Raw genomic sequence first — 22877 nt, 5'->3', positions numbered from 1 at the left:
AATCAAATTTCGGTAAAATTTTTTTAGAAATCAAATTTTGCAAAATTTTTGTTCCTAGTGGCAATCGTGGGGATCAGTTTATATGGGGGCTATACATAATTATTGACCGATATGGACCAATTTTAGCATGGTTGTTAGAGACCATATTTTTGCGTGGTTGTTAGAGATCATATACTAACAACACGTACCAAATTTCAGCCGAATCGGATGAATTTTGCTCCTCCAAGAGGCTACGGAGGTCAAATCTGGGGATCGGTTTATATGGGGCTGTATATAATTATGGACCGATATGGACCAATTTTTGCATGGTTGTTAGAGACCATATACTAAAACCAGGTACCAAATTTCAACCGGATCGGTTGAAATTTGCTCCACCAAGAGGCTCCGGAGGTTAAATTTGAGGATCGGTTTATATGGGGGCTATACGTAAACGTGGTCCGGTATGGCCCATTTTCAATACCATCCGACCTACGTCAATAATAACTACTTGTGCCAAGTTTCAAGTCGATTGCTTGTTTGGTTCGGAAGTTAGCGTGATTTCCACAGACGGACGGACAGCCGGACAGCCGGACAGACGGACATAGCTAGATCGACTCAGAATTTCACCAGGACCCAGAATATATATACTTTGTGGGGCTTAGAGCAATATTTCGATGTGTTACAAACGGAATGACAAAGTTAATATACCCCCATCCTATGGTGGAGGGTATACAAATCAAAACTTTATATAAAAAGACAACTATGACAAAAGTTTCTATAAAGAAATTTGACAAAACAAAGTTTTCTAAAAAAATAACATGTTTTTTTTTTCTATACAAAAAAATATGAGCAATCATTATTGTTATTTTGATTTAAGCTACACGAGTAGCTTAATCAAAAGAAAAAAAATTTTAGAAATTTTTTGATAAGTTTTCTTAAAAAAACTGAAAAAAAATTTCTACAGAAAAAAATGTTGACAACATTTTTTAATGAAATTAAATGTTGACAAGATGTTCTACAGAAAAAAGTCTATATAAATCAAATGTTACAAAGTTTTTTATAGCAACAAACAATGTTTTTCAAAAACGAAAAAAGAAAAAAAGAGTTTCTACATAAACATACTTTTGACAAACATTTCTATAAAAACACAATTTTGACAAAATTTCCTATTGAAACAACATTTTGACTAAATATTTTATGGACATAAAATTTTTACAAAATAAAATTTCGACAAAATATTGACAAAAGTTTCTAGTGAAGCAGCATTTGGACAAAAATCCTTTGCAAAACCAGAAACATTACAAAACTTTCTATAAAAAGACAACTATGACAAAAGTTTCTATAAAGAAATTTGACAAACTTTTGTATTGAAAACAAAAAATACGAACTTTATAAAACTAAAATTTAGAACAAAAACCTTGTTTCTATACAAAAGTTTACCAAAATGTTGTTTTTGTAGTAATGTTAAAATGTTGGTTTAAAACTTTTTATGGAATTGAAAATATACAAAATGTTCTCCAATATAAAATTTTGTTCTTATAGAACATTTTGGTTTTATAACAAAATTTTTTTTGGACAATTTTGTTTTTTAATTTTTTTTATTTTTCTTCCCATTTTGTCACAGTTCCCTTTTAATAGATTTTTTTTTACAAAATTTTGTTTCTATAAAAAATTTTGTTCTATTGAATATTTTGTCAAAAATGTGTTAAAACAGAAGGTTTCAATTTTTTTTGGACAAGTTAACATGGATTCAATAACTGGTATAAAATTCCATTACTAAGTCAAATCGTATTATAAAGATTATCGACTTTTAGACAATACAACAATTTATATCATTCTCTGTTTTGCGACAATAGTTTTTCAATGAAATATTGAAAATTTAATCAATCCTTTATTGCTTTAGAAAATGTTCTCTCAATCCTACAAATTTATTTCATTTATCGTCAAAATTTCATCCATTTCGAACATCATTTGTATTAATAGATTCCCAAAAACAGTATGATTTTAAAAATTCCCAATGAAGGATAATACGGTTTCGAAAAAGGTCTGCAAAAAAATGTTTTAGGTTTAATTATCATACCTTATATATAATTAAACAAAATCTAAAAATGTGGGTGCCACAGGATTTGAACCTAGACCTCAGTACTCCCACTCCACTGCGCTACATATTGAGCTACGTAACCACTGATTGCTCTTTGACATTAACACTTACAATACATATGCTATTGCACCATTTAACTTAACAAACAGAAAAACAAATCATAAAAAATGGCGGGAAATTCGCAAAACTAGTACTTCATTACAGTGTTACCAAGTTAAAATATATATAGGATAAAGTTACCTTATCGCTGTCAGTAAAATTAAGAGTTTTTACAAGTAATTTATTCAATCTATATCTTAAAACAGATTTAAACGCCGCATTATAATCAGATGTAAAGAAATAACCAGAACGTCTAGGGAAAGTGTTATAATATTTTTTTTCACAACTTAATTTTTGCAGAAACTTTTGTCAAAATTTTATTACTTTATCAAAAATTTCAAAATTTTATTTCTTTAGAAAATTTTTTCAACATTTTATTTCTATAGAAAATTTGTTTTTTTTTATTTAAATTTAATTTATATGGAAAATTTTGTCAATATATTATTTATTTAGAACATTATGCCGAAAGTTTATTTCTAAGAAAAAATTGTTCTAAATTTTATTTCTTTCTTAAATATTTCATTTAAATACAGAATGATAAAATGCTTTTATATAAATAAATGATTTTAATTATATTTCAATATTTCATTTAAATAATGAATGTTAAAATGATTTTATACAGAAAAGAAAGCTTTGTTTATATCTAATATTTTATTGTCATAATTGTGTTTCTATAAAAAGATGTTGTTTAATAAAATTTTAAATTTTGTTTGTACTTCACTTATACATACAATTTTGTCAACATTTGACTTATTTCGAAAATTTGCCAACATTTGTTTTTCTTTAGAAAATTTTGTTTATTTAGAGAAAAGTGTACCAAATTTTTGTTCCTATGAAAAATGCTTTTATTAAATTGTAAATCTATTTTGTTTCTACGTTAGTTTCTTAAGAACATTTTGTCAAATTTTGTTTCTATTAACTATTTTTCAAAAATTCGTTTCTACAAATTATGTGGTCAAATTTTGCTTTATGCAAAAGTTCTCCATCAGTCAGGTGTCGTGGGAAGAATTTCCAATAGTTTGATCAAGACGGAAATGTATATATCAGAAAAACTATTTAATACAGTTTTTGTGATAGATAAATTTCGTCACAACTTTTACCCAGAAGTTTCATAAAAATTTTAAAGATTTTGTCCAGCAATATAAAAGATTGAAGCGAAATATTAACACCTGTGTGTTTAAATCTATGTTTCGTCAACTTTGTTCCGATGCTTAAATTTCTGTTTGCTTCAGTTATAATAATTTCTTGCATTAACTACGTATTTGGAAAAATGCTTAAAAAGTCTTAATTGTGAGAACAACGAACAACAGTTTTACATATTGGTTGTGAGATTGGTTGTATAGCCCAGTGGGTGATATATACTCTTTGGATTCGTGGATTCTGGGTTCGATTCCCACGCAAAGGTTTTTTTATTTTATTAATATATAAAAGCATATAGTAGACCTAGAGATTTAAAAATAATAAAATAACTATTTTTTCATAAATAGGCAAATATAATCCGAGTAAAAAACAATGTAAAAGCATAAATTAAAAAGCACATCGATAAAACGGATCCCAAAGTTATATATAAAATTTTGTTTCAATACAAATTTTTCTTAAAATTTTGTTTCTGTAGAAAGTTTTATTTCTTTGCAAAATTTTTGCAAAATTTTATTTCTTTGAAAAATTTTAATTTTGTTAAAAATTCTTATTTTACAAAAATGTATCTTTTTTCACAAAATATTTATTTATTTAGAAAATTGTGAAATTTTATTTATAAAATTAAAATTTGATTTTTATAGAAAATTTTATAGAAAATTTCCACCATGTATGTCAAAATTGAAGTTTTATAGAAATTATTTTTTAAAAATTTGTCTAAATTTTATTTCTTTACATAATTATGTCAAAATTTGTTGTTTTGTTCAATATACAATCAGAAAACTATCTTAACAGAATAGGCTATCATGTCAACCAGATCCAATGAAACAAGAAGACTAAAGCGCTACCATATACTAGACTTGCCTTTTAGAAATTAATCTGTGGTTTTAAAATACACAGCAAATCTCACTAAGTGTTTTTTTTTTGTTATACGTTATGTATTTCGATGGATTTGCATAACATCTGTAATTGTTGTATATAATATTATATAAAACTGTTATCTAATTTGCTTATTTCCCTAGGATAGATTGTAAATAAAAAAGAATTTCAAAACAAAAAACATTTTTTCTTTAGAAAATTATGTCAAAATTTTTTGTTTTGTTCAATATAAATCACAATTTTATTTTTATTTTTTAAAAATTTTTAATTTATTTAGAAAATTTAGTCAAAACTTCGTCGTTTCTTCAGATTTTTGTTTCAATATTCTGGAAATTGTGTTTCTATGGACAATTTTATCAAAATTTTGTTTTCGTAGACAATTTTATCAAAATTGGGTTTCTATAGGCAACTTGGTCAAAATTGTGGTTCCATGAAAAATTTGTTTAAAAAACAAAACTTTGTCACATGTTGTTTCTATAGATTTTTTCTTTCTTTCTTTAAAACATTTCACCATTTTTTTTTAAATTTTTTTTTTTTTTTTTTTGTATAAAATTTTGTTTGTTTAATAAATTTTGAAAAAGATTCAATGTTTAACAAAAAATAAAGTTTTTCATAAACGAAAAAAGAGTTTCTACAGAAATATACTTTTGACAAAACTTTCTATAATAACAAAATTTCCTATAGAATCAAAATTTTGACTAAATATTTTATGTAAGTAAAATTTTAACAAAATTTTATACAGAAATAAAATTATGACAAAATGTTCTATAAAAAATAATTGACAAAATTTTCAACAGAAACAAAATTTTGGCAAAAATCTTCTGCAAAACTACAAATTTTACAAAATTTTCTATAAAAAGACAACTTTGACAAAAGTTTCTATAAAGAAATTTGACAAACTTTTGTATTGAAAAAAATTGTTTACGAACTGTTTTTTAATATAAAATTTTTCAAAATTTTGTTCTATGAATAATAAAAGGTATAAAAGTCCATTGTTAAGTCAAATCGTCTAACTAAGGTATAGAAAAAATTATCCTCTTTTAGAAAGTACAATAATTTATATCGTTCTCTGCCGTAAAATACTCGCCGTCTGTTTTTTTTTATATGTTGACGACTATATTTTTTCTGTGTAATATTTAAAATGTTGTCAATCCTTTATTTCGTTAGAAAATGTTGTCTAAATTCTCCAAATATATTTCATTTATCAAAAAAGTTAGTAATCAATCAATTTCTAACATCATTTTTATTAATAGAATCCCAAAAACATAGTATGATTTTAAAAATTCCCAATAAGGGATAAAAATTCGAAAAATGTCTGCAAAAATATGTTTTAGGTTTAACTATCATACCTTATATATAATAAAACAAAATCCAAAAATCTAGGTGCTACAGGATTTGAACCTGGACCTCAGGACCCCCACTTCACAGCGCTACATGCTGAGCTACGCAAGCGCTGATGGCTCTTTGACATTACCACTTACAATACATATGGTATATTTGCACCAATTAACATAACAAACAGAAAAACAAATCATTTACAAATGGCGGGAATTTCGCAAAACTAGTATCTCATTCCAGTGTTACCAAGTGAAATATATATAGTATTAAGTTACCTTATCGCTGTCGGCAAAATGAAGAGTTTTTAGAATTCATTTGTTCAATATATATCGTTAAACAGATCTAAATGCCGCATTATAATCATATTAAAAGAAAAGACCAGAACGTCTAGGAAAAGTATCAGGGACAATTTATATTTTTTTTTTCAAAATTTAATTTCTGCAGAAAATTTTGTCAAAATTTTATTTTTTTAGAAAACTGTCAAATTTTTTTTTCTTCAGAAAATTTTTTCAAAACTTTATTTCTTTGAAAAAATTTTCAAAATTTTATTTCTTTGGAAAACTTTTCAAAATTTTATTTCTTTAGAAGATTTTGTTAAAACTTTATTTCTTAAGTACATTTTAGGAAAAATTAATGTAGTTAATGTAGAAAGTTTCTATAGAAATAAAACTTCTATCAAATTAAAATTTGTTATGAAAAACAATTTCTTTAGAAACAAACTATTAACAAAATTATTTATAGAAATAACATTTGTAACAAGAATTTCTGCTACAAAAGATTTTGAAAAAAAATCTGTAGAAGGACAAATTTGAAAAAAGTTTCAGTAGAAGCAAATTTTCCGATAGAAATAACCATTTCAACAAGAATTTTCACAAGGCTTAGACAAAATTTTCAAAGAACATTTTTAAAACAATTTAATAAAGAAATACATATATTGTTTAAGAAGAAACTTTATAGAAACACAATTTGAAAATAAAATTTTCTTTAGAAAATATATGACAAAATGTTCTTTGGAAAATTATAATGAGATTAAATTTCTAAAAATGTCTACAAGAAAACAACAAAAGTTAGTGAAAAAATCACAAAATTTTCTAAAGACGAAAACTAATTTCTATAAACATTTTGACGTACATGGAGGAAAAATTTTATATTAAAAAACATTTTAAAACAATCATTTCTTAAAAAAATTGGTAAAATGTTATAAAGAAAGAAATTTCGACAAAACTTTCTATAGCAACAAAATGAATTACAGAAGCAAAAATCTCTAGAAACAAGATATGATAAAGTTTGCTTTTTCTTTTTCTTAACAAATTTTTATCATATTTTCTATGGAACCACAATTTTGACCAAGTTGCCTATAGAAATTTTCTTAAAATTGTCCATAAAAACACAATTTTAAAAAATTTTATAAGATAAAAATCTAAAAAATGATAAAATTTTCTAAATAATTTAATTTTTTTTATTTTTAACAACATTTTCTAAATAAATAATATTATGACAAAACTTTCCATATAAATTAAATTTTAAACAAATTCTAAAAAATAAAATTTTGGAAAAAATTTAAATCATTTTGTCAAAATTTGATTTCTTTTAAAATTTTTTTCCCAAAATTTTATTTTTTTAGAAATTGTTTAAAATTTAAATTATATGGAAAATTAAAAACATTAAATTTTTCATAAAATGTAATTAAGAAATAAAGTTTTAACCAAATTTTCTATACAAATAAATTGTTGACATAATTTTCTAAAGAAATAAAATTTTGATTTTTTTTTTTAATAAATAAAGTTTTGACAAAATTTTCTGAAGCAATAAAATTTTAACAAAGTTTTCTAAAAAAAAAGAGAAAATTTGACAAATTTTTATTTTATTTTTTTTTTAATAAAGTGTCGTTGATGCTTTTTCTAGAAGTTCTGCTCTTTTCGTTTTTTTCAAATCTGATTATAATGTGGTGTTTAAATCTGTTTAACGATACATATTATTCATATTCTAAAAACTCTTAATTTTACAGACAGTGATAAGGTAACTTAATACTATATATATTTGCACTTGGTAACACTAGAATGAAATACTAGCTTTGCGAAATTCCCGCCATTTGTAAATGATTTGATTTTCTGTTTATTAAGTTAAATGGTGCAATAGCATATGTATTGTAAGTGCAAACAGCGCTTACGTAGCACGGTATGTAGTGCGGTGGAATAGGAGCCCTGAAGTCTAGGTTCAAATCCTGTTGCACTCAGATTTTTTGGATTTTGTTTTATTATATATAAGGTAACATCTGATAGTTAAAACTAAAACATTTTTTTGCAGACATTTTTCGAATCTTTATCCTTCATTGGGAATTTTTAAAATCATACGATGTTTTTGGGATTCTATTAATAAAAATGATGTTAGAAAATGATTGATTACTAATTTTGTTGATAAATATATTTGGAGAATTTAGACAAAGGAATTGGGAAATTTACACGGACAAAAAAGACTGTTTTTCATATGTTTGGGTGTAAAAATTATATGGTTTTGAGTTCCAAACAATTAATTTTTTACATTTTACATGTGTGAAAAATATAACAAATTGTATCAAGATACCCTTTGAAGATAATATTATTTGTAGTAAATGCCCTCTGTAATGTAAATTTTAATACAATGTTTGGGATACAAAATGTTTGTAAATATAATATGCTTGGATGCAAACATATATTAAATAAAAATACCCTAAAAACATATATGTGTTTAGAAATACAGATCTAGAGAGTATACTGCAAGTAAAAGAATGGATGTAACCAATTGGCGCATTAAAAAATATAAACACAAAAAAATGCATCACAACTTTTTCTACCAGTGTATACCTAAGGTGAAACATAATATGTTAGAAGAATACAAACAATATTTTGTTTGGACCAATCCTGATAATCGCTACAATGTGTGGAAATAGTAATAAATTGTATCAAGATGCCCTCTGGAGATAATATTATTTGTAGTAAATGCCCTCTGTAATGTAATTGTATGAAACTCTAAAATAGTGAAGACAAAAACCAGTGAAAACGAAGTATGCGCGGCAACACTATTATGTATTATATATATCGTATAATTTGAGTACACGTCCTTGAAATATGCGATAAAATGACACAGTCCTTGAAATATGCGATACAAAGGAAAAACGTTGTATATAACGTTCCTTACATGGGAATTGGAAAAAATAAGTATATATAGTACGACAAAGTAGAATATAACAATTTACTGTAAAGTAAAGTACAAAAAAACACTGTCCCCAAACTATACGTTATACATATATATATATATATATATATATATATATATATATATATATATATATATATATATATGTATATATATATATATATATATATATATATATATATATATATATATATATATATATATATATATATATATATATATATATATATATATATATATATATATATATATATATATATATATATATCGCCCGATATGCACTGATATGGCCAAAGAAACCAGAGTTTTACACTTATTGGCTTCAAATTTTTCGGAATCATTAATTGTGCCAAATTTGGTTACAATTGGTTCAGATTTAGTAGCTTCCATTTATGGTGTATCTTTCGCCCGATTTACACAAATGACCACAGAGGCCAAAGTTTTACCCCGATTTACGTGAAACTTTGCAAAGGGAGTGGAATTAACATTCTAGCTACGCACGCAATATTTGGTATACATCGGTCAAAGTTTCTCTTTCGCAGAGTAGAATTAAATGTCTAGCTATGCATACCTGCACAAAAAAATATTTTTTGTCCTTCATTCGCAATTAATTGATTTATTTATTTTTTATACCCTCCACCATAGGATGGGGGGTATATTAACTTTGTCATTCCGTTTGTAACACATCGAAATATTGCTCTAAGACCCCATAAAGTATATATATTCTGGGTCGTGGTGAAATACTGAGTCGATCTGAGCATGTCCGTCCGTCCGTCCGTCTGTTGAAATCACGCTAACTTCCGAACGAAACAAGCTATCGACTTGAAACTTGGCACAAGTAGTTGTTATTGATATAGGTCAGACGGTATTGCAAATGGGCCATATCGGTCCACTTTTACGTATAGCCCCCATACAAACGGACCCCCAAATTTGGCTTGCAGAGCCTATAAGAGAAGCATATTTCATCCGATCTGGCTACAATTTGGTACACGGTGTTGGTATATGGTCTCTAACACCCATGCAAAAATTGGTCCATATCGGTCCATAATTGTATATAGCCCCCATATAAACCGATCCCCGATTTGGCTTGCGATGCCTCTAAGAGAAGCAAATTTCATCCGATCCGGCTGAAATTTGGTACATGGTGTTAGCATATGGTCTCTAACAACCATGCAAAAATTGGTCCATATCGGTCCATAATTATATATAGCCCCCATATAAACCGATCCCCCGATGTGGCTTGCGATGCCTCTAAGAGAACCAAATTTCATCCGATCCGGCTGAAATTTGATACATGGTGTTAGCATATGGTAGCTAACAACCATGCAAAAGTTGGTCCACATCGGTCTATAATTATATATAGCCCCCATATAAACCGATCCCCCGATTTGGCTTGCGGAGCCTCTAAGGGAAGCAAATTTCATCCGATCCGGCTGAAATTTGGTGCATGGTGTTAGTATATGGTCTCTGACAACCATGCCAAAATTGGTCCACATCGGTCCATAATTATATATTGCCCCCATATAAACCGATCCCCCGATTTGGCTTGCAGAGCCTCTAAGAGAAACAAATTTTATCCGATCCGGCTGAAATTTGGTATATGGTGTCAGCATATGGTCTATAATGACCATGCAAAAATTGGTCCATATCGGTCCATAATTATATATAGCTTCCATATAAACCGATCACCACCAACTGATTCAGTTGAAATTTGGTACGTGATGTTAATATATGGCCTTAAACACCCATGCAAAAATTGGTTGATATCGGTCCATAATTATATATAGGCTCCATATAAACCGATCCCCAGATTTGACCTCCGGAGCACCTAGGAAGAGCAAAATCGGTTGAAATTTGATACGTGATGTTAGTATATGGTATCCAACAACCATGCAGGAATTGGTTCCTATCAGTTCATAATTATATATAGCTCCCATATAAACCGATCCCCAGATTTGACCTCCGGTGCCTTTTGGAGAAGCAAAATTCATCCGATTTGGTTGAAATTTGGTAAGTGGTGGTAGTATATGATATTTAACAACCATGTGAGTTGAAATTTGTGGGTGACAGTCTTTCGTAGAAGTTTCTACGCAATCCATGGTGGAGGGTACATAAGATTCGGCCTGGCCGAACTTACGGCCGTATATACTTGTTTTTTATTGAAATGTCTCCAATCCAAAAAATTATAGTATCAATCACTAAAGTCTATTAAAGTCTATTAATTATTATTATGAAAATTAAAAAAAATTAAGTGGAAAATTAATTTATCCAATTAGTTTTGATTGATTTTTATTTCAATAAATTTTATCCAATAAGTTTAAATTGATTTTTATTTCAATTAAAAAATTAGTTGAACCAATAACACATTTTTTCTGTGACTGAAAACTAATTCTACAAAATTTTTTCGAATTTAGATATAGCTCCCATATATATCGTTGGCTCGATATGGACTTATAGTTAAGATTTAGGTATAGCTGCCATATATATAGCTTTCGCCCGATATGGACTTATATGGTCCCGGAAGCCATAGTTTTACCCCAATTTGGTTAAAATTTTGCACTAGGAGTACAATTAGTAGTCTCGTCAGGTGTGCCAAATTTTATTGAAATCGGTTCAGATTTAGATTAGAGGTGTGCACGTGACACGAAATTATCGTCACTCCGAAAATTTTCGTGACTCACGTGTGTGTCGTGACTCAGGACAATTTTCGTGACTCACGAGTGAGTCGTGGTTCACACTGACGGCAACGGCGTGAGTGTGCGTGAGTGTGATTAACCAACCAAATGTCGTGCGTAAGCATGAATCACGAAAATAATATCTTCGTGAGTGTGCGTGAGTAACGAATTTCGCAAGAACACGCTCACGAAAATAATCCCGCTTACGAACATAAAATGCTTACGAGTTGAATTCATTTATAATTTTAGTGACATCCTAGGTGGTAAGAGTTTTATAACGCACTCGATTTTAATCATACTTATGTTTTCAGTCAGGTTCTATAGCCCAGCAAAAAAAATTAGAAGTTTGTTCCACAAACATTTCTTTTAAAGCCCATCCAAGAATCCCCCATAGAGTTTTTTCAACTTCCGATGCAGTTCTTTTGGACGATTCCACAAACATTTCTTCTACAGCGCATCGTGGGCTCCCCCAATAATTTTTTTTTCACTTCCGATGCAGTCCTTTTGGACTAGTGCACAAACATTTCTTCTAAAGCGCATCTTGGGATCCCCCAATGATTTTTTTCTATTTCCGATGCAGTCCTTGTGGACAAGTATTACAAAGAACGCAATCAGGCTATTTTTAAGTGCAAATTTTGTATAATGAAATTTTACAAAAAATAGAAAACTAATAAAAAACTAAAAAAAAAAACTAAAAATTAATAAAAAAGTAAAAAAAAAAATAATAAAAAAAAAATAAATTTCATCCCCGCTGGGATTTGAACGTGTGCCGTTTGACTTTTTCGCTTCCATGGAAGTTCTTTTGAGAAGGTTTTGCAAATTAAGAGAATTTTTAATTTTTTTGTTGATTTTTAATGGAAAAATATATTTATACGAAAATATATGCCGAAAATAAAAAATAAAAACCATGCATGACATAGAAATATTATTTTTGTTAGAAAAATATTTGAAAAAAAAAATTGCCGCTGGTGAGATTTGAACCTGCGTTTCTTATTTTTTCGTTCATACTAATAAAGAACATCTAGAGAAGCAATTAGAATGTTATTCCTTGGTGTCGTATTACGATCATATCACAAACATTTGAATTGACCTTTCGACGCTTTATGTTCAATGGCGTTTGTAGCTGAGTGTGCTAAGGCGTTCTGTTATGGTGCCAGCAAACCCAGGTTCAACCCCTGGTGGAAGCGAAAAAGTTTTTCAAATTGTAAAAATTAGATAATAGGAAAATAATTGTGTAATAAAATATATTGATGAAAAAAAGAGAAATTGGTTGAAAAAAATTTTTTTTTGCTTTTTAAATTTCTTAATTCAAATTAACTTCCAGGGCACAACTTTTAAAGCAATGCAAATGATCCAAAAAGGCAGTACTTCCGTCCTATGACAAGCCCATGTAAAATTCATTGGAGATGATCCAAGTTTGCACTACTTCCGGATCACAGATTGGGGATCCAAACTACTTTCTTGGAAGCTCTTTTTTTGCTGGGAGGTAAATCACTCATAAAATAATTCGTGAGTCACGACATTTTGCGTGAGTCACGACATTTAAAAGATTTTCATGCGTGAGTGTGCGTGAATAAGATTTCTTTGTCGTGAGTGTGCGTGACTAAAATATTACCCACGCGCCACACCTCTAATTTAGATGTAGCTCCTATATATATATCTTTCGCCTGATATGGACTTATATATGTCAGATTTTTATCCTGATTTGCTTAAAATTTTGCATAAGGAGTGCAATTGGTACTATTATAAAGTGTGCTAAATTTGATTGAAATCGATTCAGATTTTGATATAGCTCCCATATATATCTTCCTCCCGATTTAACACTCATATGACCACATTGGCCAATCTTTTACTCCGATTTACTTGAAATTGTGCACAGGAAGTAGAATAATCATTCTGACTGTCCGTTCCAAATTTGGTTAAAATCGGTGCAGATTTAGATATAGCTCCCATATATATCTTCCTCCCGATTTACAACTCATATGACCACAGAGATCAATGTTTTATTAATTGTCAAAATGCCAACATTGTCCTTGTAAAATCGTCAAGTGCATAGTCGGAAACTTGTTAAAAAGACTCCACTAAAAACAAATTTTGACAAAAAAAATGTGTTTTCCTTTGTTAGTAGCCGGGAACTTGTAAGCCAACCTGTTAGCACCCAAAAAATTTGAAAGATTTCAGATCGTATCGAAACAAAGTGATGCAGGGTATAATATTAGTCGGTCCCGCCCGACTTTAGACTTTCGTTACTTTTTTATTAAAATGTGCATCCCTCCGTTTAAAGTGGTATGATTTTGAACTAAGGCAAATTTTCCTTAAAGTAAAATAACACATTTTTGTTTTAAAGAAATCGTTCTTAAAATATCAGAAATATTTAATCTTTAGATTTAAGATAAAAACGTTTCAAATATAGCCGAAGAATTATTTTCAGGATTAAGCATCATTGCTTAAAAGTTTTTTTCCAAGTAGGAAAACATTTTTTACATTGAAGTTTCCGCTAAAACTTCGATTTTTAAACTGGTATTTGTTTGTTCGTGAATAGTTGTATTGATATGAGGCAAAACGAGAATGGAGAGTTGATACATGAGATCGGTATTTTAATTTTATTGATTCTAGATTTAAAGCCAGATAGGCCGCTAAAAATGTCTTTATTCTAAAGAAGCCGCATCTTTGCTCGGAAACAATACCAAAATCATTAAGATAAGGTCAAAATCTTTGGATACAAGTAAACTTTGTTTATAAATAAATGTCAGTTTAAAACTCCATGTTATAACGGATGCTTCAAAGTAAAAAATGTTTCTTAATTACTAATAATACTTTAAACCAAATATGAGAAATCCTCTAAATAAATGCTAGCCTATATTTGAAGCGTTTTTTCTTAAATCTAAGGAATAAATACATATTTTATTTAATTTATGGAAGATTTGTATACCTTCCACCATAGGATGGGGGTATATTAACTTTGTCATTCTGTTTGTAACGCATCGAAATATTGCTCTAAGACCCCATAAAGTATATATATTTTGGGTGGTGGTGAAATTCTGAGTCGATCTGAGCATGTCCGTCCGTCCGTCTGTTGAAATCACGCTAACTTCCGAACGAAACAAGCTATCGACTTGAAACTTGATACAAGTAGTTGTTATTGATGTAGGTCAGATGGTATTATAAATGGGCCATATTGGTCCACTGTTACGTGTAGCCCCCATATAGACGGACCCCCAAATTTTGCTTGCGATTGCTCTAAGAGAAGCAAATTTCATCCGATCCGGCTGAAATTCGGTACATGGTGTGAGTACATGGTATCTAACAACCATGCAAAAATTGGTCCACATCGGTCCATAATTATATATATCCCCCATATAAACCGATCCCCCGGATTTGGCTTGCGGAGCCTCTAAGAGAAGCAAATTTCATCCGATCCGGCTGAAATTTGATACATCATGTTAGTATATGGTCTCTAATGACCATGCAAAAATTGGTCAACATCGGTCCATAATTGTATATAGCCCCCATATAAACCGATCACCAGATTTGACCTCCGGAGACTCTTGGAAGACCAAAATGCATCTTATTCAGTTGATATTTGGTACGTAGTGTTAATATATGGCCTCAAACATCCATGCAAAAATTGGTCGAAATCGGTCAATAATTATATATAGACCCCATATAAACCGATCCCCAGATTTGACCTCCGGAGCCCATTGGAAGGAGCAAAATTCATCCGATACGGTTGAAATAGGGTACGTGATGTTAGTATATGGTATCCACCAACCATGCAGAAATTGGTTCATATCAGTCCATAATTATATATAGCCCCCATATAAACCGATCCCCAGATTTGACCTCCTGTGTCTTTTGGAGAAGCAAAATTTATCCGATCTGGTTGAAATTTGGTACGTGGGGGTAGTATATGATATTTAACAACTATGCCAAAAGTGGTCCATATCAGTCCATAATCATATATAGCCCTCATATAAACCGATCCCGAGATTTGGCTTTGGAGCCTCTTGAAGGAGCAAATTTCATCCGAGTTGAAATTTGGTACATGCGCTAGTATATGACCGTTAACAACCATGCCTAACTAGGTCCATATCGGTCTATAGTTAAATATAGCCCTCAGATAAATCGATCCCCAATCACACAAAGATTGGTCCATATCTATGTAGCCCCCATATAAGCGACTTGTAGACTTACCTATATATAACTTTTTATTAATTACCACGGACTAACTCACAATTTAGAAAACGATGTTAAGAAGTTTTAAGATACCACAACCCAAGTAATTCGATTGTGGATGACAGTCTTCGTAGAAGTTTCTACGCAATCCATGGTGGAGGATACATAGGATTCGGCCTGGCCGAACTTACTGTCGTATATACTTGTTTTAAATCAAAAATGTATTTAATTTATTTAAGGAAGGAAAGTTAGTTCAAAGACATAACGGAGGGACGTAAATTTCATAATTTTTTTTTAAAGCAAAGATTATAAACTTTATTTTAATTAAAATTTCATTATTTCAAAGAAATTATTAAGGACATATATTGTTAATTGCGCATCCTAAAATTTGTGTTGCGTATTTTTAATATCACATAAATATTTTAAATCTCACTAAAGGCTTCATCTGTGTTTCTTGTGCGATTAGACATGTAATTTAAAATTCTGACTTTATTCCCTTTTTTTTGCCAAAAAATGATATGTTTTATTTACTATTCAAACGTATTGGAAATTATTTCATAATTTATACATCAAAATTTTCGAACAAATAGAATATAATAAGCAAAACAATTGATAAACAACATTTTCTTTATAATTAATTACAAAGGTTATAGCTTCAAACAATTTTGTATAAATGTTGATGAATTTTTTATACTTGTATACACTCCTGGATATCCTTTTCGTGCACATCCAACGCCGAATGAGACAATACCGCATAACTTACCATCAGCTACTACGGGGCCCCCTGAATCACCCGAGCAAGAATCCTGGGAACCTGGAACACCAGCACAAAACATGGTATAGGATAGTGATATGATACCTTTAAATTGGCGTTCACACTTTTTCTTATCGATTACGGGAAATTTTACAATTTGTAATTGTTGCGATAAACTTCCACCCTCGCTGGTGAGACCCCAACCGGAAACTTGTACCAATTTGCCAGCAGGTATATCACCATCATGAAGTTCAATGGTTTTTGTAGTGTCATCGGTAATTTGGGGAAACCAATTTCAAAACAGCTACATCCATATGCATGGTATCCGGATTCCATGTTGCAGGCATTAATAGCTTGAGAACTTTCCTTCTGATCCCCGTATCTGTAAGTTTCGTAGCTCCGGCTACTACAGTTATATCTGCAGGACTTTTATCCTGAAAACAGTGAGCTGCACAGATAACGAAATTAGGTGCCACTAAACTTCCACCACAAGCAAAGTTTCCCTTTTTCAGGATTTGCACAATGTATGGTACACTGGAAATAGTTGTAAGATTTCCACCAACAATACGGCTATCAGCATCAGCTATTTCTTTGGCCCCATATGCTATGACCCACCACACGCTGAGTATAGAAAATATGAACGATTTCAAGAGCATGGTTCCAATTGAAAACCAAAATTGAATTTAGTAAACATTTTCAAGTTCAGGCCTTTTAACAGCTTTTCCTTAAGTGCACGAAATTTGTTTTTGCACCTCGAACAAGAGAAACCTGTGCTCAAATATTTATTTTAAAATTTAATTAAAATTTTGGGTTATTTTATTGTTTTTTTTTTATGACTTTTGTGTGTCTTTTGCTGGAAGGTTCCATTTTGTCTGACGTTTGTTTATTCCAACGAGGAATGCAAATTCAATGCAATTTATTTAATTTGTTTCCAATAAAATTTTATACTAAACAAAAAAGACACCTAAATATATCCAAAAATTTTATCCAAAATTTAATGCTAGATGGAATAAAAGAAACAAGCCTGCATTGGCGTAACTTCAGCATGGTTGAATCATTTATAGCAATTACACTGATCGTAAGTAATAATTTCCTATGAAAAACATTGTCGGATTACATGAACATCTACACCGACAAAAAGTACTATTGTTGATATGTTTCCGTGTAAAAACTATATGTTTGGAACTCATAGTTTAAGCACATTATTTTTAAGTGCAAGCATATAATGTTAATGAACTAGTGTAACATATTTGGTACATATACGTTAATATGGGACATTACATTTTCTAATAATATAATATCTCTGGATGCAAGCCCAAGTCTAAGAAATCAAATCGGGCTATATATTGATATAGCTCCATGTTAGTTAGTTAGTTTAGGTGGCAGCCCGATGTATCAGGCTCACTTAGACCATTGTTATACCATATTGGTGAACTTCTCTCTTATCACTGAGTGCTGCCCGATTTCATGTTCAGCTACTTTTTATAGCCGAGTCCGAACGGCGTTCCACATTGCAGTGAAACCACTTAGAGAAGCTTTGAAACCCTCAGAAATGTCACCAGCATTACTTAGGTGGGATAATACACCGCTGAAAAACTTTTTGGTGTTCGGTCGAAGCAGTAATCGAACCCACGACCTTGTGTATGCAAGGCGGGCATGCTAGTCATTGCACCACTCCCATATGTATATAGCCCCCATAATCTAAATATGGACCAAATCACACCATATTCGGTTCACTGATTTATGGATGCAAAATACCTCTAGAAGTGGACCGAATCACACCATAATCAGTTCACTTATTTATGGACCCAATCACCCTCTAGATTGTGCATTTCATTTCAAGTACTTAGTGCTGTATAAGTTCGGCCGGGCCGAACCTTAAATACCCACCACCATGAACCAAATATTAGGGTTTCCTTTGAAATTTCAGGAGGGCTTGAGGACTTGAGGACACTTCCCGAAGATAAATTTAAAGATTTCATCTATGAGGACTATATCAGATTCTGGATTTATAAGAACCATTTTTGTTTGAGTTTTAGTGGAATCATTAACATCTCTTGTAAGTGTGCAAGAAAATTATAAAATAACATCTTGAAATCTTTGAAATCTTAAATCTGTAAAAGTAAAATCTGGAAATTTTACATTGAGTTTCAAGCAATTTTCATGATCAGTGCGCCTTCTACACCCTCAAGAAGTGAAGTCGGTCTATATGGAGGCATTACCAAATGGACCGATAAAAACTTAATCCGATACACGTTTTTGTGAGCCTAAAATTCCAGAATATTTACAATTTCAGGCAAATCAGATAAAAACTACGGTTTCTAAAGGGTGATTTGTTAAGAGCTTGATAACTTTTTTTTTAAAAAAAACGCATAAAATTTGCAAAATCTCATCGGTTCTTTATTTGAAACGTTAGATTGGTCCATGACATTTACTTTTTGAAGATAATTTCATTTAAATGTTGACCGCGGCTGCGTCTTAGGTGGTCCATTCGGAAAGTCCAATTTTGGACAACTTTTTCGAGCATTTCGGCCGGAATAGCCCGAATTTCTTCGGAAATGTTGTCTTCCAAAGCTGGAATAGTTGCTGGCTTATTTCTGTAGACTTTAGACTTGACGTAGCCCCACAAAAAATAGTCTAAAGGCGTCAAATCGCATGATCTTGGTGGCCAACTTACCGGTCCATTTCTTGAGATGAATTGTTCTCCGAAGTTTTCCCTCAAAATGGCCATAGAATCGCGAGCTGTGTGGCATGTAGCGCCATCTTGTTGAAACCACATGTCAACCAAGTTCAGTTCTTCCATTTTTGGAAACAAAAAGTTTGTTAGCATCGAACGATAGCGATCGCCATTCACCGTAACGTTGCGTCCAACAGCATCTTTGAAAAAATACGGTCCAATGATTCCACCAGCGTACAAACCACACCAAACAGTGCATTTTTCGGGATGCATGGGCAGTTCTTGAACGGCTTCTGGTTGCTCTTCACTCCAAATGCGGCAATTTTGCTTATTTACGTAGCCATTCAACCAGAAATGAGCCTCATCGCTGAACAAAATTTGTCGATAAAAAAGCGGATTTTCTGCCAACTTTTCTAGGGCCTATTCACTGAAAATTCGACGTTGTGGCAGATCGTAAGTCTATTCATGATGAAATGTCAAAGCATACTGAGCATCTTTCTCTTTGACACCATGTCTGAAATCCCACGTGATCTGTCAAATACTAATGCATGAAAATCCTAACCTCAAAAGAATCCCCCTTTAGAAACCCAAGGAGTTAAATCGGGAGATGGTTCTCGTGGGGCCTATACTAAAATATGGACCGATACTCACCGTTTTCGGCACACCTCTTTATGACCCAAAAATACCTCTAGATTTCCAATTTCAGGCAAATTGGATAAAAACTTCGGATTCTAGAAGCTCAAGACCCCAAATTGGGAGGTCGTTTTATATGGGGACCGTATCAAAACATGGACCGATACCCTCAATTTTTGGCACACGTATTTGTGGTCCTACAGTACCTCTAGATTTCCAATTTCAGGTAAATTGAATAAAAACTGCGGTTTCGATAAGCCCAAGAAGTAAAATCGGGAGATCGGTGTATATGGGGGCTATACCAGAACATGGACCGATACTCACCATTTTTGGCACACCTCTTTATGGTCATAAAATACCTCTAGATTTGAAATTTCAGGCAAAAACTACGATTTCTATAAGCCCAAGACCCCAAATCGGGAGGTCGGTTTATGTGGGGACTATATCAAAACCTGGACTGATATAGCCCATTTTCGAACTTGACCTGCCTGCAGACAAAAGACGAGTTTGTGCAAAATTTCAGCACGATTGCTTCATTAATGAAGACTGCAGCGTGATTGTATCACACAGCCAGACAGACAGACGGACATCGTTATATCGTCTTAGAATTTCTCCCTGATCAAGAATATATATACTTTATATAGTCGGAAATCGATATTTCGATGTGCTACAAACGAAATGACACACTTATTATACTCCCGTGACCATTTTATGGTGGTGTGTATAAAAATAAATAAAACTGATTTTAATTTACTATAGTTATTGTACATTTGAATAATGATCAAATAAACGTTTTATACCCTCCACCATAGGATGGAGGGTATATTAACTTTGTCATTCCGTTTGTAACACATCGAAATATTGCTCTAAGACCCCATAAAGTATATATATTTTCGTGGTGAAATTCTGTGTCGATCTGAGCATGTCGTCCGTCCGTCTGTTGAAATCACGCTAACTTCCGAACGAAACAAGCTATCGACTTGAAACTGGGCACAAGTAGTTGTTATTGATGTAGGTCGGCTGGTATTGCAAATGGGTTCACTTTTACGTATAGCCCCCATAAAGGGTGATATGGTCAAAATTTGGTCAAGGGAAAACGAGTGTAAATCGGCGAAATCGTTTATTTAAAAAATCAAATTAAATTTCTTTTTCAAGTTGAATTAGTAAAAAATTCAGGGAAAATATTCAGTTAGGCTTTCGCTTTTCCAAATCCGAATTGCCGGGCCTCACGCTTGACACCTGCCATCAGATTTTGTACAGCCACTTTGCCACCTTCTTCGCCGCAGAAAGCCAGTTTGCCTTGAACTGCTGCTCGTCCTTAGCAGTTTTTTTAGTCTTCTTTAGGTTCCGCTTGACAATAGCCCAGTATTTCTCAATTGGGCGGAGCTCTGGCGTGTTGGGAGGGTTCTTGTCCTTGGGAACCACCTGCACGTTGTTGTCGGCGTACCACTCCATGGCCTATTTACGGTAATGGCAAGATGCCAAATCCGGCCAAAACAGTACAACCGTGTTTCTTCAGGAAAGGCAGCAGACGTTTTTTCAAACACTCTTTCACGTAAATTTCTTGGTTGACAGTCCCGGAAGCTATGAAAATGCTGCTTTTCAAGCCACATGTACAGATGGCTTGCGAAACCAGATATTTCTTTGCGAACTTTGACAGTTTTATGTGCTTGAAAATATCTGCTACCTTTCCCCTTCCTTTTGCCGTATAAAACTCCTGTCCCGGAAGCTGCTTGTAGTCGGCTTGGACGTAGGTTTCGTCGTCCATTACCACGCAGTCAAACTTCGTCAGCATCGTCGTGCACAGCCTCCGGGATCACGCTTTGGCCGCCGTATTTTGTTTATCATCGCGATTTGGAGTCACTACCTTCTTGTAAGTCGATAGTCCGGCTCGTTTTTTGGTTCGATGCACGGTTGTAGATGATGCACCCAGCTTATTTGTGGCATCTCGCAGAGAGAAGTTAGGGTTTCGCAACTCTCTTTGTCGTCTCAGCGGCTTCCGGTTTTCGATTTCCCCCTCTAAGAGAAACAAATTTCATCCGATCCGGCTGAAATTTGGTACATGGTGTTAGTAGATAGTCTCTAACAAACCGTGCAGAAATTGGTCCATATCGGTACATAATTATATATAGCCCCCATATAAACCGATCCCCCGATTTGGCTTGCGAGGCCTCTAAGAAAAGCAAATTTCATCCGATCCGGCTGAAATTTGGTACATGGTATTAGTATATGGCCTCTAACATCCCTGCAAAAATTGGTCCACATCGGTCCATAATTATATATAGCCCCCATATAAACCGATCCCCCGATTTGGCTTGCGTGGCCTCTAAGAGAAGCAAGAGAAGCAAATTTCATCCGATCCGGCTGAGATTTGGTACATGGTGTTAGTATATGGTCTCTAACAACCATGCAAAAATTGGTCCATATCGGTCCATAATTATATATAGCCCCCATATAAACCGATCCCCCGATTTGGCTTGCGAGGCCTCTAAGAAAAGCAAATTTCATCCGATCCGGCTGAGATTTGGTACATGGTGTTAGTATATGGTATCTAACAACCATGCAAAAATTGGTCCTCATCGGTTCATAATTACACAGAAAAAAATATCACCAAAATATTTCCATTTAAAAAGTTAATTGAAGTGGAAAATTTTTTCAATTAATAAATTAATTGATACAATTAACTTTTTAGTCATGATAGAAACATTAAGTTAATTAAGTCAATGATTGAAATTTTTAAAATGTTTAATTAAAAAATTAATTGATACAATTAACTTTTTAATTAAATTCGGAAGACTAATTCAGTTAAAAAAGTGCTTATTTTTTTTTACTTTTTTAATTAAAAATGTATTTCAAACAATCATTTGTTAATCCAAATAAAAACTCTAAGCCAATCTAACTAAGTAATTAAAAATAGTTACCTTTTTTAATTAATAAATAATTTGCGTTTTGCAATCAACATAAATTAAATTTTTAATTGAATCAATTAAAAAATTAATTGAATTTTGCTGAAAAAATCAATTAATTTTTAATCAAGAATTTTTTCTATGCCCAATTAAAACTGTGATTGATACTATCATTTTCGTGATTGAAGACATTTCAATTAAAAAATTAATTGGATCAATTAATTTGGTGATTGAATCAGAGAAAAAATTTTTTGTGTGTATATATAGCCCCCATATAAACCGATCCCCCATTTGGCTTGCGAGGCCTCTAAGAGAAGCAAATTTCATC

The sequence above is a fragment of the Haematobia irritans genome, chromosome 1, assembly GCF_050003625.1.
Source record: "Haematobia irritans isolate KBUSLIRL chromosome 1, ASM5000362v1, whole genome shotgun sequence".
Classification (NCBI taxonomy): domain Eukaryota; kingdom Metazoa; phylum Arthropoda; class Insecta; order Diptera; family Muscidae; genus Haematobia; species Haematobia irritans.
This window is presented reverse-complemented; position numbering follows the sequence as displayed.